This window comes from Ambystoma mexicanum, chromosome 2q, assembly GCF_040938575.1.
Source record: "Ambystoma mexicanum isolate Mex_15411 chromosome 2q, UKY_AmexF1_1, whole genome shotgun sequence".
In the NCBI taxonomy this organism is placed as follows: Eukaryota; Metazoa; Chordata; class Amphibia; order Caudata; family Ambystomatidae; genus Ambystoma; species Ambystoma mexicanum.
In genome coordinates, this window is record NC_090924.1 from 90,997,465 (window position 1) to 91,024,473 (window position 27,009).

Consider the following 27,009-nt stretch of genomic DNA (forward strand, 5'->3'; position numbering starts at 1 on the left):
AGTATCACGGCTGCAATAAAGTGCGGACCGTTGTCTCACTATATGACACGTGGCAAGCCGAAACGGGAAAAGTACTCTCTTAGCATCACTTTAGCTGTGGACATTGCTGTACAATCTTTTAGGGGATAGGCCTCCACCAATTTCCTAAATGCACAGACCACCACAAGGACATATTTATGGTTTTGGCACCTTTCCATTTCTATAAAATCAAAATGGATTACTTCAAATGATATAGAGGGGGGCCAAAACTAACTACTGGAGTTGCTGTTCCTTTTCCAAAGTTATGTTGCAGACAAGTCATGCAATTTTGAACCAGCCTGTCAGCAGTCTTTCTAATGTGCAGATTCTGCCATACTGTGTCTAGATGTATCATTTTTTAAGCACATATGTGTGTTGGATTATGGGCCATAGTGACCATCGCCGTTACATAGGCATTTGGCAACATCCATCTTTTATTCTTTTTGTCCACCCAACAACCTTCAATGTCTAATTCTGCTGGACCCCCAGACCATGCTTCTATTTCATCTGCAGTGGCTTCTGTTTGGATTTCCGTTACTGTGGCAATTCCATTTTCTACCATGCAGGGTACCTCTTTCATTACTTCAACGTACATTTTTGTGTGTAAATCAGTGGGAGTTTGTTTTGCAATTCTGTCTGCAAATGCGTTTCCCTTTCCAACATTACATGTTACCTTCTATGCGCTTCGCATTTCATTATTGTTAATCGTTTGGAAAGCGCAAGTGCAGACAACAGTCTCACTATCAAAGTGCCATGTTGTATATTAGTTCCGTGTGATGTCAGGAAACCCCTTTCAGCTCTTAGTCGACCAAAATTGTGTACCACCCTAAGTGCGTACTGACTGTCAGTATATATATTTACATTCAGGTTTGCAGAAATTTCACATGCTCTGGTTAACGCTATTATCTCTGCAGCTTGTGCTGAGTTGTATGGGATTCTCTTGCTTTCTACAATACTCTTCAGTGTAGTGATGGCATATGCAGCAATTGATCTACCATTGGGTAATTTAAATCAAGAACCGTCACAAAACAGTTCTCCATCTGGCTCTTTCTGTGGGGTGTCTGTCAGATCAATTCTTCCTTTCGTCTCTTGTTCAGTAACCAATAGACAATAATGGGGGAATTCATTTCCACCCCCTTTTTCATTGGGAGGAGGCATTAACTTGGCCAGATTTAAAGCGCAACACCTCATAATTTGAATATGCGGTGCAAATAGAACTATTTCATACCATGCTACTCTGGCTGATGTAAGGTGTTGCATCTGCGTTCTATTTAAAAGAACGTCCACTGCGTGGGGCACAGTTAAAGCGTGAACTAAAAACCAAACCCTCGGTTTGTTTTACTGACGCGACAGCTGCAGCAACAAGCCACAATCAGCACGGCAAAGTGCATGCAACAGGATCCAACGTGGAAGAAAAATAACCGCATGGTCTATTTCTCCCTCCTTGTTCCTGAGTCAAAACAGCCAAAGCACAACCATTGTTTTCATGCACAAATAACTTAAAGCTCTTGTCATAATTTGGTGTGCCCAAAACTGGAGCTGAACACAATGCAGCGCTGAGCAGTTCAAATGCTTCTTGACATTCCATGATCCCTGGCAAAGGCAGGGCAACATCCTTCCTTGTCAATGCCACTATTGGTTTCACAATCATGGAGAAGTTTGCGATCCACTGCCTACAATATGAAGCCATGCCAATTAAAGCCCTGACTTCTTTCTGCGTATTTGGAATAGGCATATCAGAGATGCTTTCTATCCTTTCTGGTGTCAATCTTCTTCCCTCCTTCGAAAGGAGGTATCCCAAGTAGGTTACTTCCTTTCGACAATACTGGAATTTCTTTAATGAAGCTTTGTGTCCATGCGCTGCTAAATGTGTCAATAGTGCAACTGTACTTTCTTTGCAAATTTCTTCTGTGTCTGCTGCTATCAGTAAATCGTCTATGTATTGTAACAAAACACAACCTTCTGGTAAATCTAGCATATCTAGTTGTTCTTTTAATACTCTACTGTAAATGCTCTGACTTTCAGTGTAACCCTGTGGAATTTGTGTGAATGTTAATGAAGGTCCTCCTGGAGTAAAAGCAAATAAATATCTGCTGTCTGGATGTATTAGAATGCTGAAAAACGCATTCTTCAGATCTACAACACTAAAATATGAAGCTGAAGCTGGAATCATAGTCAAAATTGTAGTCATATCCGGGACTAATGGAAATTGTGGATCAACAACTTTATTCAATCCACGCAGATCAATTATGAAACACATACAGTATGTCATTACCTCCTTTCTTGTAAACCGGAAGAATCGGACTATTGCAGGTGCTACTGGAAATGTATTCAATTACGTTTCTTTTAATCAAATCTGACACAATGCATTTCAATGCTTTCTCCCCTTCGGCCAAAATTTTATATTGCAGAATACACGGTAATGTAATCCCTTCTTTCAAAACAATTTTCACTGATTCTACTTTTAAACAACCAACATCGTTATCATTCACTGCCCATATAAAGTCGGTACTTTACTCCATTCAGTCGGTAATGGTTTAGATACAAATTGTTACACAGGAGTCTTTTGTGGTTATATTGTCAAATACACTCCATCAGGAGAACAATAAATAACCGCATTCAATTTCTTCAGTTAATTTTAACCAAACAAATTTTCACAGCAATTTTTTGTCAAAAGGAATGGGCAAGAAGACTCTGTGAATCGACCTAGTGTTATAGGTACTGATTGTGACAGTGGACATATAACTGGTGTACCTGAGAACCTTACTGAGACATTATTCAGCCCTGACAGTGGTATTTCTGGAACCTGCTGATGGTCAACTGAACATTTCTGCGCACCTGTGTCCACTAGAAAAATGTGTTCCCTATTCCCAACCTTCATTTCTACGTAGTGCCTTTCTGGTGTACGGGAATAGATACTGGTTCCAACCCCTGTCTTGGGCTGTCCTAGTAAAACAATACCTCATCTAATGTAAAGTCACCAGAGTAATATGCAAATGGTCTGATTATCAAAAACATTTCCATCTCCTGTGCTATTCCGCTGTTGTTGGTTCTGATTTTGATTCTGATTCTGGTTAGTCTGAAATTGTGGCGCTCTTTGGTTCCTATTCTGTCCTTGTGTTCCCGGGCGACCTCTATTCTGTCTTCTCGAGAAAGTCCCATTGCGATTCTGTATCTGCGGGCACTGTGCTCGCCAATGGCCTTCTTGTTTACAATAGGCACATTGATTAATCCCTATTGGACCACCTTGCATGTTGGGGAATTGGGTTCTGGATTGTGCATTCCCGCCACCTCTATTATTATTTGCTACTTGCTGAATTAATACTCTTGTTTTCAAATTCCCTTTGTCCCTTATTTCCTTTTCCTTCTCTGAATTTACTCTGTTCTCATAATATTGGGCCATGTGTAATACTTCACTTTGTGTTTTTGCTTGCCATGCACTTTCAGATGTCATTATTAAATGTTTAATTTTCGGTAACAACCCTTGCACACATTTTTGAACAAACAATCTCTTCCCGGGTTCAGTACTCAAGTCTTGACCACTGAAATCTGCAAATACTTCTTCAAATAGATTAAAATAATCTGTTGCTCCTTCCTCTTTGCCCTGTAAACACGCAGTTAATTTATCCCAAACTATTCTCTTCTCGGGTATCAAGGTTTTTAAATTCTGTACTATTCACACTGGTAAGACCAACATGACCGGCAGCGGTTTTTCTCCAGCCTTTCTCTCGCCATCAATTCTAGTCAAATTCTCCCATTTATCACCCAATATATCCGCATCATTTATATTTCTAACCTGTTTCCATATGTCTACAGGAAGAATCACGGGAAACAATAAATCAATATCACTTAATGTAAAAACAGAGGAATTCAAAACAGATTCAATTTCTTTAAAAAATCCTGATGGATTTTTCCTAAGATCAGGGATTGTCTGCCTGATGTTATTTATCTCTTGTCTAGAAAAAGGGACATGCACAAACTGCGTTGTATAATGGGCTTCTATCGTGCACGCTGGATTTCCGTCAGCGGCAGCAATTTCTACTTTCGGGACAAACGTGGGAGGCACTTCTCTCATGGGCAATTGCAAACTAGGTGATTCTACATCTGCTCATTTGCTAAGCAATAAAGCTAAATCAAGAGAAAAAGCAGTTATTCCAGTTTCAGGCGAAAATGCTCTTTTGTAAATCGTCATTAAATCAGCGGGACAACAAGTCTTACTCTACAAATATTCATCTTGCAAATACTCAACCATGACCTGCAATACTTTTCTCTGCATCTCTGGTGTATGATGACTAAACGTATCATGCACTTCCATTGGGGAAATGGCAGCATCCGTAATCCATCTAAGTGCCTCTCACGTACAAATTCTCAGCTCTTCACTAACAGGTTTTAACGGCAGCAAAAATTGTTGCTGAACATATGACACATGCCGGTTATCTTTTTTCATTATTTCTCTATGCAATTGATCAAGCTCGTTCTTAAACACAAATAGTCATCCTACATGTTCGCGTACTTTTGAAGCATTATCCCGCAAACCAGAGAGAACAATTAGATCACATAGCTCTTGCAGTGCCAATGTGTCAGTCAAATCACTCCATTTTTCCACAAGATAATCCCCCATGCATTCTAACAATACCTGCTGTTCGCCAAGCACTCTATAGTCAGACATAGAACTCTGCACGGCTCCCTCATCGCCACCTTCATTATACGTTTCTGCCCAAGTTCTCCGCTCCTCTTTCCTGTCTTTGCTAACCGTACTACGAGTTACTCTACTGCTTCCTTGCGCAGGCCCCATCTCTGTAGTACTGCCTGCCAAAGTGGTTGCTAATTCACGCATCGACGGAAGTGGAGGAAATCATTTCACGGGCACAGGGGAAGATGGTGCAGATGGAAAAGCAGGAATGGAAGGAGGTAGATAAGGTGGAGGAGCAACTGGGTCAGCACTCCTTTGAGGACGTTCATTCCTTCGCTCATTCAAGATTTCGTTTATTAGCTCATCTGATGTATGCAAATCTTGTTGTGGATACAGTTTCTGTACACCTAATTGGAAAGCCGTGTCCATTCTCCTAAGGTCCTCTGTCTGTTGATGCTCATCAAGTTCTAGTGCTTTTTCTGTATTTGATTTATGTCTGCGCGCGTGTTTCTCTGTACTTCTCAGACGGAGATTAGCTTCCTTCCTCCAGTCTCTCATGATGTCAAACGTCACTGGTCTGGCTTTCTTGCGTAGCAATACTGATTCTAAGTGTTCTCTGCGTATTAATTGAAAGCTCCCATCATTAGGCCACTGCAAGTCTGATACATGTCTGGTCTGCTTATGCCAAATTGCATTAAACATTATTTCCCCTACTCCATATTTTATATACATTTTAAATGCTGGCGGCCCTGCGAGTGGCGCAACCTGGCCAGTTTTCAAAGATTGTCTACCACACTGGAAAAATCCCACTGGGCAGGAAGACAATTTCCCAGGCATAATTAATCCTTACCCTTCTCTTACCCTGGGCGTTTGATCTTGCAAGAGCAACTCTCAATCAACATCAGGACGTTTAAGAATCGGGGCACGACTCACCTGATCAATCAATTTGTCACTCAGGACGCAATTCGTCCGTATACAGACGCAACCAAGAATCGTTGTGACTGTGTGTCTGGCTCAATATGCCTCGTTTCAGGACCCTCGCCTCAATGCTCTCTGGGCGCTGCTCGTCGATAAGGGACCGGCTGTGTACAGAACTGCAAAGGAGTCTCTCATCACTTCTACAGGGGCGCCCCGAACACCTTCCGATCCCGGCTCGACAGCTTCATCCTCAACTCGTTTTTTGCCTTCTTCAAACTTAACGTATACGATGGAGCAAAAGGGGGGGGTCCCTATTCGGGCTCCATATTTGCTAGGCCGTAAAGACCCCCCGCATATGGAAACTAAGGCACAATAACCATGTACTAGTGACACGACAGACACGAGGTTCGAATTTCCAAGAAATCTGGTTTATTTCAAAGTCTGCTCAGTCGGCCGACTGGGGTCTAACGTCTCGCGACGTGTGTCACCCAGACCTAGTGAGATGCAAGAGAGCGAGCATCGCTCAAGCAACAACATATATACAAACAAGCAATCTTTGAAGGCAATTCAAACCGCCCATAATATATCTTTTAGGCTAGCGTTCGATGATTGACAATCATGACAGTTATGACACATTATGACAAGTTTCTATTCAGTCTAAATATACTTATTCTAGCAACAGTTGCAGAGACAGTTCTTTGTTATGGAGAACATAAAGCTCTTGTTTAGCAAGGATACCATGTTCGCAAAAGAGACACATTGCTAAGCACGTTATCTACCCGTTTCTATTCGTGAACCAAGGGTCAGACAGTTCTGAAGCAGATCCGCAAAGGAGGACCGCTAAAAGAATATAATTCATGCTTTAACTGCCTATTACTGCAGCTTTGGTAAAACAAGCCGCCACCTGGGCCGCTGATTAAATGCAGTTTCTGCTTGCCTCCAAGGACTTTCTGAGGGAGGAAAACAATGTATTTCTGTCTCGTTTGGCATTCCTGTCTGGGTTGATCTTTCAACATACAGGCTGTGGCCTCACACCGTGTAAGAGCTTGAATCATAGAATACATTTGCAAAGCGGTTTTGACAGAAAAGAAAAAGCAAATGGCGGATACTTTCACAAAATCAACGCCCTCTGGTTACATTGACGGTTCTGTGTTTGCGTTTCTGGCCAATATAATATACATGCTATACAATCTATAGGGTTGTTTCTGGAATAACACATCGTCGCACCTCGGAGAGCCATTGACCCTGTAAATGCCTATATAAATTCACCCACATTCATATAGTGTATTCCAGACGTGGAGCACACTATACCTTCATCAGTAAAAGAAATCGTCATATTAAGTCTTGTCATTAAGTCTCTTCCCAAAATATTAGCTGGTGTCTGTCGTGAATATAACAAAGGAACAGATATGTTACATTCTCCTATAGAGACTCATAATTCGTCAGGAACTCGACTTGTAGTTCTAGAGAATCCTGGAGCATTCATGGCATTTCCCGACATTGGTTATTTTCCTTCTGGTATACATGAATGAGTTGCCCCAGTGTCAACTAAAAATGAAAAAAATGTCCTCCTTTTGTCACATCAACCCTTGGGGGTCTGGTGTCACGGATAGTACTGAACACATCAAGTCACCCTGTGAGCTGTCCAATTTTGAATACATACCTATCTCTGTACCTGTGAAAGGATTCCCTCCTACCACTGTGACACCCCCTATTGCAGGTGTCAGTAACAGTCCTGTGTTTGCATTTTGCTGTATATGCATGGGGACGTGCTGCGACTGCCCTTGCGGTAGATTCAATGGTGCTTGCTGTGATTGCTGTGGTTGCTGTAACTGTTACACTTGTGGCGCTTGTGCCTGATACACTGTCTGATCCTGGGAGAATCCTTCCCTAGTTTGTGAACCGTATGTTGGAGGATAAGCTGTCCCCCCCTTTAAGTATTGACCATTTTGTATATACCCTTGGCTCCCGCATGTGCGCGCAATGTGCCCTGTCATTCCACATGTCCAACATATAGCAGGGTTTCATCTGATTAGCCCTCCTTAGTTAAATCCTCCTTATACATTCTGATTCCCATTCTGAAACCTATTTTGTGTGTTTTGAAATCCACCCCTTCCTCTGTAACCCATGCCTCTACCCTGTGGTATAAACCCATCTCCTCCTTGATTCATTGGACGCTGATTATTTGCCTTCAATGTATTCACTGCTTGCTGTACTCATAGTCCTTCTCTGCTTGTCAATACCGCCCCTTCTATGGCGTATTTTGACCGTTTTTTCTGGACTAACTTGGTTTCCTCAATTTCTTTAGCATCGTCTTTCTTTTTATTATTCTCCTGTAACATTCGACAGAGATGCACTATAGTCAATTGTATTTCAGGCCACAGTTTTGCTTCCATTCCCACTAACTTCTTAAATTGTCTTTGTCCGTGCTCAGGCAGTCCCTGACACAAAATGTGTTAAAATACTGCCACTTTTTTTCCCCATGGATCACGCGTTTCAAGAGACCAGTGCTCTTGAATGTAATCCTCTTTCAGTTTTTGCGTCATAATCACACCCATATCTGACACGTTGGGGTATTGTACTCCAAGGGCTCTCCAGACATCTGCTCTACAGTTATTAAATGGTGCTCCATCGTGCACTGCGTTTTGTGCCGTGACACTCGAATAAACTGCTCTCGTCCAAATGTCATCTGCTCTTTGCCCAAGGATAGCTGCTAGGAGACCCTTAATATCCCCTATTGCTAAGGTATTTCCTCCTGTCATTTTCTCTAACTCATAAATCCATATTCCCGCACCCGCCATTAAACTGGGGAGTTTACACCTTAAATTATCCTTGTCCATCTGTGGCCACTGAATATACTGTGGTCTCGCAACTCCCTTTTCCAATAGGGAAAACTGTGTAAATCCTATTCCGCAATCCGCTCCCATCGTTGGAACAATAGTACCTGATTGCCTTCTCCCTGGCAGGGACCTTACCGGTTTACAGATGGTGGCGATTGCCCCCTCTCGCTATACGATCCTCCTTTAGGGTGCTCTGGGCATGCCATAGGATCTGGCATCCTATCCTTAGGTTGTTCTAGATCAGACCATCTTACTCCCTTGTTCCGCCTGTAAGCTTCCCTCAGGGCACACACCCCTTCCCTCGTCACTGAAGGATTCTCTCTCTACATGTGATATGTCTAGTCCCCAACTAGTATGACTCTCCTCTCTTTCACCCTTGTCTAAGGTTAACCTACTTAAAGACAAGGCTCTATGCTCAGGACCGAGTGGGCTTCCCTCTTCACCACGTGATTGGGAGATTAAAAATCGATCTTCTTTTCCTCGGCTTCCCGATTTACCTCCTTCCCTTAAGTCCTGATAGGCTTTATCGATCCTATCTCTGATGCTCCCTGTATCAAAATCCTCATCTAGTATAACCTTAGATGGCCCTGACATTGCTCCCTGTAATGGGAGGAACTCTTCTATGTCATTCCATCGTATCACTGGACTAGGCTCCATCAATTCCTTTTGAATGCAATCAATCTTGCATTCCCGCTGTCTCCTTTTTCGTTCTAATTCTTCATCTACTGTTCTCCGCTTTCTTGCTTCTCATCTAACTCTTCCTCTTCCTTTCTCATTTCTTCTCTCCTTTCCCCAGCTCTCCTTTCTTCCTCCTCCTTTCGTCTCTGTATCCTCTTATCTCTTAATTTCTGCGTTACTTCTTCTTCTTCTCTATTTCTGTCCTGTCTGTCCCGTTCCTCCATTGACCTTTGTCTGTTATCATACTTCCTTTGTTCCTCTGACCTTTCTTCTTTCTTTTGTTGCTCCTCCTGATAGAACTGTTCTTGCCACTGTCGGCTCTTACTTTTCTGCTCATCTTCTTTTAATCTTTTTTCCTGTTCCCTGTCTTTCCTATCTTGCTTATCTCGATCTTCCCTTTGCTTAAATTCCTCAATGCTTTTTCCATCCAGTTTAAGCAATATCTGTCCTCCCATCCATTCAATCTGTACGAGCGTTACCTCATCAGCTTTATCCTTTTCTCCTTTCCATCTCTTAATTTCCTGTTCTATGTCTGTCGATACATTCGATCACTCACTTTTCTCTTCCCTATTTTGTAAGACCTTAAAGAGCTCCTCTTTTCTCTTAGTCTCCTCTGGACTATCGTCACAGTTATAAGCAGGCAGTTTGTATATTGGATTACTATATCCCGTTGCCGCTTTCAGTTCCTTCAATGGATGCAATCGTACGCTTTCTGTACCAGCGCTTTTTAACTCAAATGATGCAAGAGGAGCAGAAGGCTTGACACCTTACTTTTTACACTGGTTAAGCATCCAACCCTTAGTTGGTGGATCATCTCTCTCTTCCTGGTACATTTTCCAAAGCTCTAAAATAGCTAACCTCTTCTCCTATTTCTTTCCCGTGTACACAGCGTGCAAGTTTGTGGTCATGTGTTGCAATACCGTTTTTGACAAAGATCCCCCTTGTGGCCACGGCATGAACATATTATCTGCTGTGCCCTTCACCCATTCCGCACTATACTATTTAAGCTAAGGCATGTGTTTTGGCAAGGTTTTACACAAATGCATCAAAGAAGTAACATCTTCCTTTGTGACAAGTCTGAACTGACTGTCAATACTTATCAGTGCTTTACAAAAATACTTTATTGAAAACAACAAATATGAGCGCGCTTCAATAATCATTGCTCAAAACCTCTAATTTCCAATGGTCTCAAACTAGCTTTAAGTCGATACCGACAACTTCGCTAAATATATGCTATGTCTTCTCAACCTTCTCTTGATTTTCTTTTCACAATTGTCGCTCTTCGACACCTTAATATATCACAAATACACAGACAGTCTAGTCGACCTTTCACATTAATCCTCAGTGCTTTATTCCATATCTCTGCCCCTAAATATACCCTGGTTAACAGGATTTAAGTCATCATCTTACAGGGACCTGTCCTCTGCGTAGCCTAAGTTACTTCGGCTGAAGTGTATGATGACTTTTTCTGAAATCCCCCTGGACCAGGACTCTCAGGCCTTTTATCTCCTTATCTCTTATCTAAATAGATAAAAAATACAACTCATTACTTTTTCTACACTACTTCCTAGGTCATCCCTTACTTTCTAAACTACCACAATCCCATCCTCTCAATATACCATTCCCATTAATCTACTCACCATTCATTCTTTCAGCTCGAGGCCTTCGGAATGGACTTGCCCCTCCAATCGACCACGTTCACCTTCTGTCTGCAAAGCGCCTGTGGAAACCAGGAGGGATTTCATCAAAGAGGGCTCCATCCCACCTGTCTTGATTTTCTTGCAAGAATTCTAAATCGGCCGTTCTCTACAGGAAACCCCGCAATCTTCCGGGTAGATGGTGGAGGGCACTCGATTGTCCGAAGCACTGGAGTCTACTGGGTCGATGGGTCTTTTGTCAACCATCCGACATGATATGATATGATATGGCATTTATAACGTGCCTATACACAAGTGTTTCAAGGTGCGGCATGCTAACACGTGAACCCTAAGGACCTTTTAGACACATCATACTATGAATGGGATGGAGAATAACTTTTCAAACTAAGCAATAAGACCGACTCAGGAAGATGGCAAATAACTCTGTTTTATTTTCAATTGTCTAAAACAGGAAGTACAACAGACATCAACAGATGTCACACAGCATAATCTCAAAGCATTTCATAGCAAATCACAATTATGTACCAAAAATGTGTCATGCATGACGTCATACTATGTGGCAAACTAAGAAATTCTACGGGAGATTGTGGTTGGAGCAAGGGTACTATCTAACTATACCTTCTATATGGGATAGGATTCTGATTGGGTCCCTACGGTCAGGTGGACAACTTTAGTCTTTCTCTAATGCAAGTCATCCTCAACACTTATTAAGTACGCATAATACTATTGGTTTTTAAACTATAAGGCCCTTCATTATATGGCCTTCTACAATTGGTTGGCACGCTTGTACCCTTCTGGAGCATTTGATTATCTAGCAGCACCTAAGCTGGTACCCAAGATGCTGGTGGGTGAACTTGACTGTGTCTTCCCACCCAATTAGCCCATCATCTCGCATCACTTATCCCGGCTGCCATTCACATTGTCTTTGAACTCTACCATGACGTAGCTTCTCGTCTCTGGGAATATAAGGGAGTATGAGCACTCGCTATCATCAATCTGGTGCACCATGCTCTTCATCTATTTTCACCCTTAGCTCACGTGATCAGAGACCATGAATCGGTCCGTATTATAGCATTTAATTGTTTTTAATAAAGAAACCTAGCACTCATGGTGTTCTCTCTTTGCAACTTAACAAGGGATGCCTCGGCTTCTCACGTATATTGTTCTTCGCAGGCTGATAACCAGTTCTTGGCTGCTTCCAGTCTTTGTCATCAAGGCAGACATACTCTTTAGCCTTGCTTTGAATTCAAGCCTATTCTTTGCTGCAACACATGCATAGCTCTCAATCCATCTTCCTTCATGGAGACTTGCTTACTAAAAATTTTCCAGAAATCTATATACATATATGTTGGCGGCACCGCCTGCAGTCTACATATTACGTATAACCAGCCTTATGAATAAGGAGTCTAATTGCGTTGCAGCATCTGGACAGTTATAAAATGGCTTGTGAATTCTGCAGTGTTCTTCACACGTGCAATCTTCATTCTGTACATAAAAGTCTTCTCGATTTTATATTTTGCCATCAAATTCTATATCGTCGATGCAGTCTCTTCTCTGGTCATCATTTTCAGTGCACACTTTCAATATCTGGATGACCAGAAAAACAATTAATTTGTATTAAAGGAATAAAAGGAATAGAAATAGAGAGGTGGGATAGTATCAAGGTCTAGCCGAATTTAATTTGTGATACCCTGTCTTTTATTCTTTTATCTGTAGCACATCTTCCGATAATTATCTATTTGAAGACGTAGCGTCACACGCATCAGCGTGATGACGTCACGCCTTTTAACGCAATATTAATACACACAGCATTGACAATGGCGTCGCCGTTCTTTTGGGCTCCGGTCTCCAGTTGGTAGTGCTGTGGTTACACAGGTAAGAGCTCCTCATCTCCAATTACACTCCCTATGCAGAATCTTGTTCCTACGTCACCCTTTACCTCCTTTAAATTCGCTAGACCTTGACACTATCCCACCTCTCTATTTCTATTCCTTTTAGTGACAGTGGACATCTGTTGAACAAATCTCCCAGTCACTGGCTACAATTTAAGTATTTCCAAGCCACCTTCTTGGTTTCCTGATTACCGTGGGTTCCACACCATGGCTAAAGATGATTTTCCACTACCCAGATAGATCGCTATCAATTGTAAGTGTATTTTTAAGTTGATTATTGCTCGAGCCTTTCCTGATTACTGCACTTATTTACTAGTCTCTGATACCCACTCCTTTTCTACAGATATGAGTGCGTTGACATTACTAATCTAGTACTGTGTGGTCGATTACTTGGGATCCCTTTCCTGGATCCACCATCTCTTCGCTTGAAGATATTCTTATATATTCACAAGGTTAGAATTTCCTTTTCTGTTTTTCAGTCCACCTTTGTTATAACCACCACATGACCTCACAATATTTCTTAAAACACAGTCCAGTCTATTAAGTAAGCTCATGATGCTGCCTCACTTTGTTTTGTAAATTGTAACATTAAGGGAACTGTTGAGTTTGAAAATTTTAGCCCTTGGGTGTCAATTCACCTCGAAAGCATGATATTTAGCGCCAATGATGCTCATTTAATTAGCCTATATACTGTTTTCTAGTTGGTTGTACAAGCTGTTTTTGTAAAATTGTTGTCAATGGAAAACATTATTCTAATGTAAATTTTGTACATATCTTTCCTTAGAACTGTTTGATTTGCCCCTGATGAAGAGTGTTGTACCACTCGAAACGCGTTGGGCCTTCCACAATTTCAATATCAAGAATAAACATGAAGTTCGGTTCTTGTCACCTACTCTGACTAAATGTTGATTTCTTCAATAATTGACTTCCCTAAGCTTTTTTTACGCTAAATGTTTCTTTATAAAGATATTATTAAAAATACTGTTGAAAATACAAATTAATTGTTTTTCTGGTCATCCAGATATTGAAAGTGTGCAGGGGACGTGAGTTCCTTAATTGGGAACTTTTCTTGTTTCTTATTACTTTACGCAACCTAGGTGTCAAGGTTGCTTATCTCTCCTCTTCACCTCACATCTATTCTCTAATTTCTTTCAATTTCCTACTTTACACATTAATCCATTACAGGACTACCTCCACTAATAGAGTGTGCCATATCCGTCCAACTTTATTTCTTCCATCATTTTCAGTGCGTCACACATTCATTGTGACATCACCAGCTTCTTCTTTTCACGTCTTCACACTTCTTCAGGCACTTCCCTCGGAAGACCACCAGTCTTTCGGGGACACTTCATGTAGGGTCTTCTCAATGAATACCTTGTCTCAAAGACTCTTCGTGGTATAGGTATCATTACTGGGGTTGCACGTGTCGCAATTTCCGGTTTCCATCATATAGGCAAAAGAGGGGCGAGACTTCCTGTAGAGGCATTCGGCTACTCCTCTACAGAACTCTCTGCTGGTGTACCTGCAAGACACTGTTGATCACCTTCAGTTTCAGAAGTAACCGAAAACACATCTCTTCTGATCTTCTGGCTCCTTGACCAACTCACCCTCTTCTATCAATGTTAGCACCTAGATGCCTTTAGGTCATAGTTCGCACTCTATAAGTCTCCATAAAATACAATACAATTACAAGTCATCACAGTGTTACATGATATAATAAATGAACTTGGATTCAGGCATTATTCCTTTCTGATGGTTACTCATTATGTAGCACAATTCCTACAACAATGAAAGCAAAACTACAAGTACCAGAATGCAGAAGGAAAAACAGGTCTGGCTCAAGGTGTCACACATGATATGGAGCCAGTTGTCAGACATGCACAACATATAGTAGAGGGTACATCAGCTTATATGTTAGTGTTCTGTACCACAGTATCTCACATAAAAAACTTGCAGTTTAAAAATGGATTTTGTCCATGAATGAGGGAGAATTAATTCATTTGTTTTGTGTTTCTTCAGAGTGGCCAAAAAGGGAACACCCACTCCCGTATAAGACTCGACAAGCTTTACGACTATTGGTGTATGTAGTAGTTGTGGTGAGCTAATAGATTACATTTCAAGGATCCGCCTGTGGGTGCTTTCAATAATGGGAGTCGGAGTCTGAGGCAAGGCACCTGCACAGTAGCACCTGCAACATTCCAAGTGCCAGATGGAATTACCAATAAACGACCTCAGACCCAAAAAACCAGGCAGACTCAAAGAATATGGCAAAATGCGACTTTATTAACAGCTCAAATAAAGCAGGCAAACCTGGTGAACAACCAGATTGCAGCTCACTCACTCTTGTCTACATTTTGATTACTCAAAGGCGTTATACCTCAATGTATGTCAGCTATAATGCATTGTATGCTGGAAAAGGAGGGATTGGTTAAGAGAACATATATACCAATACTTTATTTAGGTGTTAGCAACATAATTGGATGCTCCCTATCAAATAGGCATGCCTTGAACTACCTCTTACTACATATAATAGAGATTGATAGTAGAATAACAACAGCAGATTGACCCCTGTAACAATGTATGATACACTGCTACATAGGCCTTCGTGATTGGTGGCATTCTCTCTTAACCTTGAACATTCAGCTCCTTGGCAGCACGTAAGCAAAACAAAATCCAGGTGCAGGGAACAACGTCAGACTACTGCCCACTTTGGTCAATTAGCCTAACATCTCTCATCAGTTAGGCCCTAAACCAAGGCATCTTCTCTGAAGCTCGCCTTGCTGACTGTTCTATTCCTTTGGACTTTTAAGTCAGTGTAGGTACATTGCTATCTTCAGTTGGAGCTTAATGAATAGGCCTTGTTTTCGAGTCTTGCATCACGTGTGAGGAGACCACGATTTTGTCTATTCCGACCTTTCATTTAGTGCTATTTAATTCGATAAAGCTGGGTGCTGTCACTTCTCTTGGCCTCTGGAGACTTGTTTGCTCTGTCTTACACATGCTTTCTGCATCTTTAAACTGTCCAATATTTGGCACTTGCAAATGTTTTCTCCTTTCCTTAATCTAACAGACATATGTCATGCGTATGTAGCTTATCATCTTTGACTCCCCTTGTGCCTTGCAGTTACCTCTTGATGCAGCATCTTTGATCCCAAGCCAAACAGATGTTCTTTGTTCCTCGCACAAAGCTGTTTTCCAGCACCTGCCAGCTCTGCAGTTCTAGCCTCTCTGTTCAAGACTTCTTAACTCACTATTATACGAAACCGACGTCCATCTTTCCCATCATGGCCGCTTTACTCGCGTTATATTTTGGCCTTTATCAAGCTTCTATATGTCGCATCTACCCTGCATTTCTGTATATATACATTTGCTGATTCCCTTCTTACTTATCTTCTTAGTGTATATGATTTCTTTGTATTTGCATACATGTTTCTCTTGTTTCTTCAGTTTCATCTTCATTCTTTAAGCATTTGCAAAGCATTTCAGTGCGTCCTAGTATCTTCTCTTCACGACATCACTTTACTCTGGTCTGATTTCACTTATAATTCTTCTATGTTCAGTGGTGTGTGTACACCTCATCAGTGTGAGGCTACATTCAATACAGTTGTCTGAGTGCATAACATCTCTCATATCTTAAATGCGGTATTGGGATGATACCTGGTGTCACGCACATTGCTCACTTGCTGTTCTTCCAGTATGACGGAGGTGAGGTGGCAGGCACTAGAGATGACCTGTACATCTGCCTCTCTGCACACCCATGTGATCCTGGGAGCGAAGCATGGATAGATGCAGGGCCTGTGATTATGGGTATGACCTTCTGCACATTGTAGGCTGAGAAAACAAAAAACCTAATGAGCACAGATGAGGTAACATTATATTAGGTTTAGAGTCAATATGGCACCCTCTTTTTTGATGGACACATTTGGGGATGACGTGGCTTGAAACATACAAGCAAAGCTGTATCTTGTAGCCAGAAAAGTTATTCTTTGATTGTCAAAGTCCTGTATTAAGAGGGAATCGTACTCTAGCATGATGATGGAGTCTTTTTAATAAAATGTACACAGGTAGTTAGTTCCATGATGGAAGTAGAATGCCTTTTTTGAAATGCACTGTAATTGTGCCAAACTCTAGGCCTCAAGGCCTTTCAGGATATATCTCATTAAAATGCTTGAGTTACATTTGCATGTAAATTGAATTAGTGTATGTATATTTTTCTCATGAATATTAACAAGGGATATCATCCTCAACACACCTAGGCCATCATGTCACCCCTGTCGCCACCTGACTCACTAGACGCCCCCCACCCCTCTCCTCCCTGCCACCCGGTACAGATGTACCCCTTCTCTGTGCCCCTCTGTATCCTACCCCTGCTGTATATCTGTTCTGTTGTTACCTCTGAAAAGCGCTCCATTATCCATCTGTACTCTTGTATAGCTCTGTAAAGAGCTCTGTTGCTTCTCGAAGCTAGGTCTGCACTCAATGAATACAATGATAATAATAATAATAATGAAAATGAAACCCATACATGGTTGCGGGCCTTGAGGCCTGGATTTCGCCACTCTTGGAAGCAGATTTATTGATGAAAGCCCAGGGTGAAAGACAGATATTATAAAGGTGGCAGTGGATGCCATGTAGCCAGCTCTAATGATGGAAGATGAGCCTGGTAAAATGGAACAGATGGGATGCCATGCAACCTTGGGCTGCAGTGTGCAACAAGACAATAGGCTAAGGTTCAACAAGTGCTAAATCTAGAACATCATTCACCAGAAAAGGGGCAAATTATGAACAGGTGGTGAGAAGGGAACAGACCATGAAATGGTGGCTACAATCTTCCACGAGCATAAATCACACACGCACTCCGTTCTAGGTGTGTAGGAGTATGCTATTTCTTTGAAAGTTTTGTAGTAAAAAATTAGCAGAAACTCCCTGATTTCAAAGCAGGACTATGACATTCCATCAAAAATATATGGGAAGGCAGAAAATAACTAGAGCAGGTGGGAGGGAGTGTAACAATGGATGGTGCCCAAACCCCTCATACATGCAAGCGGAAGGGTGAAAAGAAACATTGCCAACTCAGGTGAGAAACATTTGCAGGCAGTGCCGGCTCCAGGTTTTGCAGCACCCTGTGCAAGATTTTTGGATGTGCCCCCCACCCCCACACACCGTTCTGGCCCAGGTGTGCATAGTAGGCCCAGAATAAAATGACATGCCACAATAAAAAGAAATAAGTTGGACTGGCTGTAAACATACCATACTAGATTTAACATAGATGCCCAGAAAAAAAGTCATGCCAGAATAAGAAATGGCTAGACTGGCTACCCCAAAATGCCAAAATTGGAAGCAAAGTAAATGGAGAGGGGCAGGTAAAGGAAAGGAACAAAGCCAGAGAAAGGGAAGGCAAATAAACTGGAGATGGGCATGAAAAGGAAAAGAGGCCGCCCGGAAAGAGAAGGAAAGTAAACTGAAGAGTGGGCGGCAAAGGAAATGAAGAAAGCCTGAAAAAGGGAAAGCAAATAAACTGGAGATGGGCAGGAAAAGGAAATTAAGCATCCCTGGGAAGGGAAGGAAAGTACACAGAAGCAGGGCCGCTTAAGAGGGATTTTCAGAGCAATATAATGCAGTCCTAAATCGATCTAGGCAGCTGCGCCAACTCTGCAATGATTAGAATGCACTGGGAGCCTTTGGGAGGGAAATGGGAGGTGAGCAAAATGTAAGAAAGGGGTGTTTGTTGAGTTTGGCTAGGGAGGAGGGTGGCTGGTGCCCATGCTTACTCACTCCTCATGACACCACCACCGTGGACTGTCCGTGGCGCTGCGCAGTTACTTTTCTCCTCAAAGTGACAGTGCTGGCCCATGCACGCAGCTGAGTTCTCTGGCTCACTCCCCTGCTGCTGGCAGCCAGTGCCTGCCCTAGGATGCGGCGGGGTCCTGCTGCCTCAGTCACTGCAGGGTAGGGTGACCAGACATCTGGGTTTTGCCGAGACTGTCTGGGTATTTACACCTCTGTCCCGGGGTCCACAGACTTTTTTAAGTTTAAAAACCCCGTCCCGGGATTTGGGGATCGGGTGGATTCCATCCCGGTTTTTGGCCGGATGTCATGATGTTTGCCAAAAACCGGAATGGTATCCATCTGATCCCCAAACCCTGGACAGGTTTATAAACTTAAAATATCCTCGGGCGCTGCAATAATGACATGGGACAGGCCACTCACATAGAAGTAGGACTACAGTTTCACCGCTGAAGCTGTAGTCCTACTTCTATGTCAATGGTCTGTCTCGGTTTTTTATTTTCGAAATCTGGTCACCCTACTGCAGGGAAAGTTTCACGGGCGGTGCCTCAGCAGGAGTTGGTGAGGCCCTCTGCCCCTTTCCTGTCCGGGCACTCAGAATGCCTGTGCGTGCATAGGTGTCACTGTCGCTGCTACTTTAGAGTGCTTAGAGAAAGGTGTAAGGATCTGTCTTCTCCTGCATCCTAGTGGAATCTGGAGTGAGTGCTATGAGTGACATTGGAATGTTACTGGATGGAATGTTTGTGTATGACTGGTGTTCTCTGGAGGGGAGTTGAAGATGTAAGCCTGAGAGAGAGGATGCCGGTGCTTGCCTATGTGAACTGGAATCTACTATCTGATTAATATGACTCTAGAAACTGGATGTTATGCTTGGAAACATAATAAAGAAGTCACTCATCCATACCATGATGTCAGAGTCATTCTACCTGAACCCAGATTTCCACATTGGCGACGAGGATGGGATCTGTGCTGGGGGGACAGCACAGAAGAAGAGACAAGCACCGTCCCCCCAAACCAAGGAAGACCCTCTCTCTCAGGTAAGGCGAGCGCTAAATGCAGTTGGCGCAGAAGGGCCTAGCGCCAAGGGCACAGGCGAAGGCAATAAGGAGCTGCGCCAGGGCCAGATGCCAACTGGCCTGTCAACAGTTGGACAGGTCAAGCATAGTGAAAGTCAAGAGACGTTGGCAGGGCTGAGGGCCCAGAAACAGTTTTAAGGGGTTTGGAAAACCAAGCTGCGGCATGGAGGGCTTGGAGCCCAGGGCAGTAGCAAGTGAAGAGGCCTGGGGTCTAAGTTACGCCTGGAAATATGGGAAGCCATGCTGCGCAGCTGGGGGCTTGGAGCCCAGGGCAGCAGTATTAGAAGAGGTTGGGAACCTAAACTGTGCCTAGAAGTGACAGAGAAGTTGGATGAAGAAGCTGAAGAAACTTGTGGCTCATGTGCAAGGCGCCTGGAGCAGAGGAGGGTCCTGATGGCAATTCCAGCGCTTGGAGGGGTTTGGAGCCTGTGACTGGGCTTATAAAGGAGCTCGGAGCCCATTTGCAGCAACACCATAATGAGTTGGAGCCCACAACAGTAGCGTCTTGTGGGGCTGGGAGCCTGTGCAAGTGGGTTTGAAGGAGCTTGAAGTTTTTTGCTACGTTCTGCTGGAATTGTGAATTTGTGGTTCAGCACCTGTGAGCTTTGACTGGACTTGAAGAGAGCTTGGAGTTTGTGATGTGCCTAGGAGGGGCATGGTGTCTCTTGCCGGATAGCAGAGGGGCAGTGTCTTTGCCTATGGTTTGGAGAACTGTGTGCTTATTGTTTTGGGAACTGTGTTGTACAAGGATCCCCGGAGGTACTTTTGACTTTAAAAGATGCTGCCACGAGGAACAGTAAAAGAAGAAAATTGAGTTTTGCTTTTGATGATTTTGGGTTAAGCAGTCAATTTTAGTTGTTGACTTATATGTCATTGTCATGTGAGGCTTGTTGATTAATTGGCCATTTCTGTGTGAATGAATTGGAGTAAATGGAGTGAAGGTAGAGTGCATGTAGTAGCCGCTGTGGTTTTAATAGGTATTTAGCAAAATGATGATTCTAGGTCATTGACGTGTATAACAAATTGTTCTTCACACAGATGGTCTCAAAAGTGAATTACAGTGTTGATTGACCAGGATGGTAGAGATACCTGGCTCAAGTTGATATGACACGTGTTTGCTGCACTAATAATTTTCTTTTCCAGGATGGACATTTTAGTTGAGAGTGGAAAACACTGATGTTTTAAATTCAAATGCTATGACTTGACTAATATTTTAATTTTTCAGGTGGATCGGTTTATACATGCTAGAGTTTTAAGAGTTTTAAAGTAGTGTGTACAATGTTGTTATTAAGTGCAATGTTAGGAACATTATGGGCCTCATTACACGGAAGGCGGTGAGCCATGGCGCTAGTAGCGCCATGGCTCATGCCGGTAAAATACCGGCACCGCCTTGGCGGAAAGGGGATTTACCGCCCCATTCCAAGGTTGGAGGGGCGGTAAATCCCCCTTCCGCCATTGCCCTTCCCCATTCCCATTTCTGCCCCATAGGGCTCTATGGGAATGGGGAAGGCGCTAATTACGGCACCGCAATTTTGCGGTGCCGTAATTAGCTCCGAGGTCCCTTAGCGGGTTGGTTTTTAACGCCTGCAAAAAGCAGGCGTTAAAGCACCAACCCGCTAAGGGACCTCGTAGTAAGGCGGTAATGGTTAACGGTCACCGTTACCATTAACGTGGCCGTTAACCATTACCGCCTTCCGTGTAATGAGGCCCTATATGTGAAGATTAGGTAATGAGTATAATGTGAGTGATTCTAGTGATATGTGATACACTAGTGGTATGTATGTAGTGTAGTACTTCCGGAGTTAGGTTTTTGTGTGAAGAGAACTTTCAACACGGGCAAATGAGGGGTAATGGGGTCACTGAGTTTGTGAAGTAGTTACCCGAGTATTAGATATACTCAGCCTGGTTGGAAGTGGTGTGTGTTTAGGCACACCTGGGTCTTGTGATTGTAGGGTGTAAGGGAGATAAGTGTGTGTTCTATTGTGGGATGTTGGAGTTAGGATTGGTATGAGAGGTCTGGGTGCCTCTATGTGTGGAAAGTTTAGTTATGGTATTTCAGTAGTCGGAGGTGCCTCTTCTTCACTTAGCAGAAAGGGGAAGGGGCATTGTTTTAAAGTGTGTCCCACGGCTGTGAGGACGTTCATTGGTGTTGGGAAGTTGTTAGCAGAATGTCTTTGTTTGGTGAAATGATGCATGTGCATTAAACGTGTAGGCGTCTGTGTGTGTGGGTGTTTTATATAGCTGTCATGCTGAGTTAGCTGGTCGTGTTTTTGATATCTCTGAGGAGGGGAGATATGTAAGGATCTGTCTTCTCCTGCATCCTAGTGGAATCTGGAGTGAGTGCTATGAGTGACATTGGAATGTTACTGGATGGAATGTTTGTGTATGACTGGTGTTCTCTGGAGGGGAGTTGAAGATGTAAGCCTGAGAGAGAGGATGCCGGTGCTTGCCTATGTGAACTGGAATCTACTATCTGATTAATATGACTCTAGAAACTGGATGTTATGCTTGGAAACATAATAAAGAACTCACTCATCCATACCATGATGTCAGAGTCATTCTACCTGAACCCAGATTTCCACAAAAGGGCCCTTCGGTGCAATATGCGGCTCTTTGATAGGCTAGCGTGAGGCACATGATTGGAAAAGCGCTGCACCGCCATCTCCATGGCTTAGAACAGTGATCATCAAAGTGTTGGTCTGGAACCCCATAGGCCCTAGGGGTGCCCCAAGAATGTCCACAGGGCTCTACAAAAGGTGACTGATTTAAATCGACACTAAGCAGATATGGCATCTTGGTAGGGGGGGCAGCAACAATATTTTTAATCAAGGGACGGCTCAGTATGAAAAAGCTAGACTACAACTGCCTTAGAAGGACAGTAACAGCCTCCTGTTCTCACTAAAGGCCCTCACTTTAGTCAGCATAACAATTCTCACAGCAAAACATTAACACCCAGTACAACACAACATGGGAGATAACATTTCTTAACTAAAGTACTGCGATTATGCAGATGCAAAGTTACATGTTTTTCGCGCACAAGGCCAAGAAGAGAGAGAAATGAAAGCATTCAAGGTTATGGTTCAGGGATAGACTGTGTAGGTAGAGTAATATCAGCTGCGGTGAACAAAGAGATGGCGCGTAACCTAGTCCCCGCCTGGTTTATTTATCGGTTCTGCTTGCACAGCTGGTGCATATTATTGAAACACTAATTTGGCTGACACCTTCACAAGTATGATTTTATTTCCTTTAAAGGGTAGGAGGTTACAGATACACTCCTATGATGAAGTGTGTAATGCATGCTCGTATATGGCCTATGAATGCAATCTCAGAATTATCATTTGGAATACAGCCATTGTGATTAATGTTTGAATTCAGTTAACTAATTCCACTCTTCTATATGCATTTGCAGACACAAAATAACAGGAATGAGAACATACATGTAATGTCGTAATCCTTTAGGGACGATTGTGTTTAATAAAACAAATACACTCATTTAATGTGTATATTATCTACTGGGGAACTGATTCTTACGACATTGTTGTGGCATCGAATTTTGTGGGGGATGGGACCACGAGGCCACCCTGCTTTAGCGCTACGTGTGTCGGGGATATTGATGTGCCCAGAGGCTTCGATATTGACGTTTTTAGAAAGCGTATTTCTGACTGACTCTGGATTGCGATTGGCCAGGCTCTAGCTGAAGAGAAATGAAGTTGCAAATTGTGGGTAATTGCTCAGCTGGTCTTTGTGAAATGAAAAGAACTATCTTAGGAGACAAAGTGATTTATATGGAGCACTACTTCCTTTTTTTGAACAATCATATGTATTAAATATATTATTAAAGAGCATGAAACAAGAAGATTATTTTGGGCCTCATTACGACCCAGGCGCTAAGTGTTTAACGGCGCCGTAAAAGGCTGCGGCGCCGTTAAACACCTAGCGCCTAATTACGAGGTCCCTTTGTGATACCCGACCTTAACGGCTGGTTTTACCAGCCGTTACAGTAGGGACCCGCAAAGTGACCTTGGTGCTAATTACGGTACCGCAATTTGCGGTACCGTAATTAGCACCTTCCCCATTCCCATTGAGCCCTATGGGGCAAAAATGGGAATGGGGAAGGGCCATGGCGGCATGGGGAATTACCGCCCCACCAACCTCGGAATGGGGTGGTAATTCCCCATTCCGCCATGGCGGACTCCGGCATGGACCATGGTGCTAACAGCACCATGGTTTAGCGCTGGAGTCCTAATGAGGCCCAATTTGAGTCAATTCACAAGGCCTGTCCGTGCAAAAGGTATAAAATCAAAAAAATGGCATAGGATTGGAGGTATAGCAGATGCTTGAAATTGAGAGAGTAAAGGAAGAGAGATGAAATAGTAAACTAGGAAATCAATCCATCCCTAAACCACTCTGTGTTGGCGTCACCCAAGGTTCTGTCTTTGGCTCTTTACTCTTCACCCTCTTTCTTTACTCTTCACCCTCTTTACAAACTCCCTCGGACGAGTCATCTCCTTTTTCTGGGTTTGCCAATCCCCCATTTAGAGGTGACACCCATATCTTCTACTCCTTTCCTTCTCTCAGCCTTGTTCCCTCAGGGCGCACCTCCAGTTGCTTCTCCACAATCTACCACTACATGCCGCTTAGTTGACAAAGCTAAATTCCTCGAGACCCGAAGTCATCTACCCGCCAGCCTTCAATGCTGCTCATCTCCTCTCATCCGGTTTCTCATTTCTAAATGACCTGCTTTCCCCTTCTCTTAAGACAATTTTGGAGTCCGTATTTACAGAGCTCTCAACCTTCACTACTTCATCACTGCTGCCAAAATGGCTGCCAGGAAAACCATGCTCAATATCAGGAAAATCTCTCCTCACCTATCATTCTGCCCATCCTTCACCTAACTCTGATACGCAATTGCTTTGACTACTTCCTTAGCCACCTCCTTGCCCTCCTCAACACATCTTCCTCCATGCCAGACAAAATACTCAGCTTTATCACCCCTAGCCCCTATAATTTTCCCTGCTGTTCTCCCACTTATCAACACTCGATCCAAGCTAGATCTCTCCCTATGAAATATCGGTCAAAGACACACTCAGGTCAGCACTGTTTTGCTCTGTTGGGTGAAAGGTGGAGGAGATACTGGTGAGCCTCCTAGCATGCCATCCAGAAGCCTGTGGAACCCACACCAGGGGCGTGGACAGTGTAAGGTCTGAGAGGGTCAGGCCTATCCAAAATCTGTAAATTCCCAGACAGCATCGCTGTGTGGGCATTTACAGATGTCAATATCACTGCAGTGGGCCCAACTACATTAGCTTCCAAAGTAGCGCTCGGGTCAGCACTGTTGGCTGGATTGTGGTGGAGATCCCAGCTAGCCCATACCATGCCCCGTCATCCCCACGAGCTGGCGTAAACCATGCAAAAGGAGTAGCGACGGTCTGCCAGTGCTCACACTAAAGTTGCGCTCAAGTCAGTATTGTTTGGCTGTGTTGGGCAAAGGGCAGAGAAGAAGGAGAGCACCTGTGCTCCAGCGCCAATATCAAAGTCATGCTCAAGTCAGCACTTGTGTGGTGTTAGGTGAGGGAAGCAGGAGATCCCAGTGAGCCATACCACACCTCCTCAGAAGCAAGTGGGAGGATAGCTCAGGGGCAACGTGCTCACCCTGGAAGCAAGACGACACAGAGCAACAGAGGTTCGATCCCCTGGTCCACGCTTAAAAACCTCTCGGTATTAAGTGCATTACAAATATCATATCATATCAATGCCTTATACCCATTCATTAATAAAAGCAGAAGCTCATTGAGTAAAAAAAAAATAATTGCCCCATAAACTCCCATGATAAAGGACTGTAGGGCGTCAAAAACAAAAACACTTCTTTTCAGATCAATCAAAATATAATCATGTGAGTATTACTGAGACGTTGAGAAGTGCAAGGGTTGCTTTATAAACAGCACATTGAGAAGAAAAACATTCGAGGCTGAAATATTGGAGGACAATTACCCTGTCTATAAATAACATAGATAATGAAACATTCTGGAGGATGGTCAACTGTTTAGACATAGTGGGCCTCATTACGACCCAGGCGGTAAGTTACTGCCTGGGCCGTGACTTTACCACCATGGCGTAAACTACGTTTACGCCATGGTGGTTGGCGGACTTACCGCCCCATTCCGACCTTGGCGGGGCGGTAAGTCCCCAATCCCCATTTACCCTTCCCCATTCCCATTTTTGCCCCATAGGGCATAATGGGAGTGGGGAAGGCGTTAATTACGCCACCGTAAATTACGGTGGCGTAATTAACTCCATGGTCCCTTAGCGCCATGGATTTTAACACCTGCTAAAAGCAGGTGTTAAAAGCGCCATGGCGCTAAGGGACCTCGTACTCAGGCGGTAAGGGTCGGCGCTGTTAACGCTGCCGTTAACCCCTTACCGCCTGGGTCGTAATGAGGCCCAGTGACTAGAGGTAGGGGAAGTGCCCAAAACAGCTTGGTAGGAATGCTTCAAGATTCTTTGGAGCTTCCAATGCGATCATGGTAAATTCAACTTTAGTAGAACCCAGGTCTCTGCTGGATCTATAGACAAAGATCCCAGTTGAATATTTTAAAGAAAATATTTTGTTAGGGGCTAATATATTCATGTATTGTTGAATCCTGTGAGATGTGGCCGACGAGTACCCGAGTCCTGGGGAACCGTGCAAATAATCCCATGCATCAAAAAGGGGCTTGGACTGACCCGAATAAGGGCCTGATTCACAGAACGTTTTCCTATGGGGTTGCGCCATTATGAAATGCTTCTGACAATCAGGGTCTATTTATCAAGTGATTTCACTATTAGATTCCATGGGCAAAATCTATGGAAAGGTCTTACATAATTGATTGGTAGACTGGGCAAAGCAGAAGAACAACTGCACTGGGCAGGATCTTAGATATAAGGTAATTACCCATAAGTATGTACATGCTAAGAAGTGAAGCATCTATCGCTTTTTCTTAGGCAGCATTTGATTGCGTGCCTAGAAATTAACTTTGGAACTGCCTATCACCCCTTGGTATTCCAAGTAGGTTACTGGATTGTCTTTTTAACATGTACAGCAAAAACAAGGCCAGAGTGAAACTTGATCCAAATGGCGAAATGACTGACTTTATATATCAAGGGGCGTTCACCAGGGTTGTATTCTGGTTCCTAGTTCCTAGTTTTTTGATGATATGGCAAATGAAGTCAGCAATCTAGAGGCGGACGCACCAACCCAGAATGGCAAGGGAATTAATTGGCTGTATGCAAATGATGGCATATTGATTTCCAAAACACCATCAGTTTTGAGAAAACAGCTAGCCCTATTTTCTCATTTCTGCTCAATTAAGGGCTGAAAATAAACATGGCAAAAACAAAATTAATGGTATGCCGATCCAAAAACATGGGTTGAATGGAAAAACAATAGAATGTTAAACATTTTTTGGCAGCTTATAACTCCCCTCTTCCCCAAACGAATCCTCACAAAACGTTGCAAAAAAAAAAAGATAT